The sequence below is a fragment of the Arachis stenosperma genome, chromosome 9 (genome assembly GCF_014773155.1).
Source record: "Arachis stenosperma cultivar V10309 chromosome 9, arast.V10309.gnm1.PFL2, whole genome shotgun sequence".
Lineage (NCBI taxonomy): Eukaryota > Viridiplantae > Streptophyta > Magnoliopsida > Fabales > Fabaceae > Arachis > Arachis stenosperma.
In genome coordinates this window covers 76,743,131-76,745,364 of record NC_080385.1, presented here as the reverse complement: position 1 = coordinate 76,745,364, position 2,234 = coordinate 76,743,131, and the positions used below count along the sequence as shown (strand labels likewise).

General features: G+C 31.8%; 1 non-coding gene across 1 annotated transcript; it reads left to right on the top strand.

The window, feature by feature from the left end:
* Window positions 1-370: 370 nt before the first annotated feature.
* LOC130952773 (small nucleolar RNA R71) lies at window positions 371-478 on the top strand. Its single transcript, XR_009074950.1, has one exon. It is a non-coding gene; the product is annotated as a small nucleolar RNA R71 (small nucleolar RNA).
* Window positions 479-2,234: the final 1,756 nt, after the last annotated feature.

The following is a 2,234-nucleotide window of genomic DNA, read 5'->3' as shown; positions in this document are numbered from 1 at the left end:
CTATAGCAGGGTTCTCAGGATCATAAGCTTCTTCTTCAGAAGATGCCTCTTTAATACTGTTGGTTGCATTTTGCCATCCATTCAGTCTTTGAGAAATCATGTTGACTTGCTGAGTCAATATTTTGTTCTGAGCCAATATGGCATTCAGAGCATCAATTTTAAGAACACTCTTCCTCTAAGGCGTCCCATTACTCACAGAATTCCTCTCAGAAGTGTACATGAACTGGTTATTTGCAACCATGTCAATGAGTTCTTGAGCTTCTGTAGGTGTTTTCTTTAGGTGAATGGATCCACCTACAGAATGGCCCAGTGACATCTTAGAGAACTCAGATAGACCATAATAGAATATATCCAAAATGGTCCACTCTGAAAGCATGTCAGAAGGACACCTTTTGGTCATCTATTTGTATCTTTCCCAAGCTTCATAGAGGGATTCACCATCTTTTTGTTTGAAGGTCTGAACATCCACTCTAAGCTTGCTCAACTTTTGAGGAGGAAAGAACTTAGCCAAGAAGGCCGCGACCAGCTTATCCCATGAGTCCAGACTATCTTTAGGCTATGAATCCAACCATGTTCTAGCTCTGTCTCTTACATCAAAAGGGAAAAGTATGAGCCTGTAGACTTCAGGATCTACTCCATTAGTCTTAACAGTCTCACAGATCTGCAAGAACTCAGTTAAAAACTGGTAGGGATCTTCTGATGGAAGTCCATGGAACTTGCAGTTCTGTTGCATTAGAGCAACTAGTTGAGGTTTCAGCTCAAAATTGTTTGCTCCAATGGCAGAGATTGAGATGCTTCTTCCATCAAACTTGGAAGTAGGTGTAGTATAATCACCAAGCATCCTCCTTGCATTATTATTTTTGGCTGCAATATCTTCTTCCTTTTCGAAAATTTCTGTAAGGTTGTCTCTAGATTGTTGTAATTTAGCTTCTCTTAGTTTCCTCTTCAGAGTCCTTTCAGGTTCAGGATCTGCTTCAACAAGAATGTTCTTGTCCTTACTCCTGTTCATATGAGAAAGAACGGAACAAAAAATAATAATAGGGGTCCTCTTTACCACAGTAGAGAGATTCTTTTATGTTAGTAGAAGAAGAAAGGGATAAAATAAGGAAAAGAGTTAAGAATCCAAACACAAGGGGGAAGATAGGTGTGAATTCTTGAGTAGAAGAGAAGTGTTAGTAGATGAATAAATAAATAGAAAGAGATGAGAGAGGGAGAAATTCGAAAATAAATTTTGAAAAAGAGAAGAAATAAAATTAAAATTAGAAATTGAAACAATTAGTTAATTAAGAAAATTTTGAAAAAGAGGGAAGTGATTTTCGAAAATTAGAGAGGGAAAAGTAGTTAGGTGGTTTTGAAAAAGATAAGAAACAAACAAAAAGTCAATTAGTTAGTTGAAAAAGATTTGAAAATCAATTTTAAGAAGATAAGAAGTTAGAAAAGATATTTTGAAATCAAAAAAAATTTTTTTTTTGAAAAAGATAAAAAGATATGATTGAAAAAGATTTAATAAAAGGATATGATTTTTAAAATTAAAATTGATTACTTGACTAACAAGAAACTAAAAGATATGATTCTAGAATTTAAAGATTGAAATAAAGATAAGAAAAAGATTTTGAGAATAAATTTTAAAAAAATTTCGAAAATAATAGAAAAAATGAAGAAGATTTGATTTTTGAAAAAGATTTTGAAAAGATAAGATTTTTAAAATTGAAATTTTGACTTAAAAAATTTTGACTAAGTCAACTCAAATTTTTGAAATTTTGAGAAAAATAAGGAAAAGATATTTTTTTGATATTTTGAATTTTCAATGAGGAGAGAGAAAAACACCAATATCACCCAAAACATGAAAATTTTGGATCAAAACCAATGATGCATGCAAGAACACTATGAATGTCAAGATGAACACCAAGAACACTTTGAATGTCAAGATGAACATCAAGACTTATTTTCGAAAAATTTTCAAGAAAAGAAAAACATGCAAGACACCAAACTTAGAAATTTTCAATGCTTAGACACTATGAATGTAAAAATGCATATGAAAAACAACAAAAAATACAAAACAAGAAATTATCAAGATCAAACAAGAAGACTTACCAAGAACAACTTGAAGATCATGAAGAACACATGCATGCATTTTCGAAAATTGCAAGAAAAAGATGAACATGCAATTGACACCAAACTTAAAAATTTGACTCTAGACTCAAAAAAGAACACAAAATATTTTTTATTTTTAT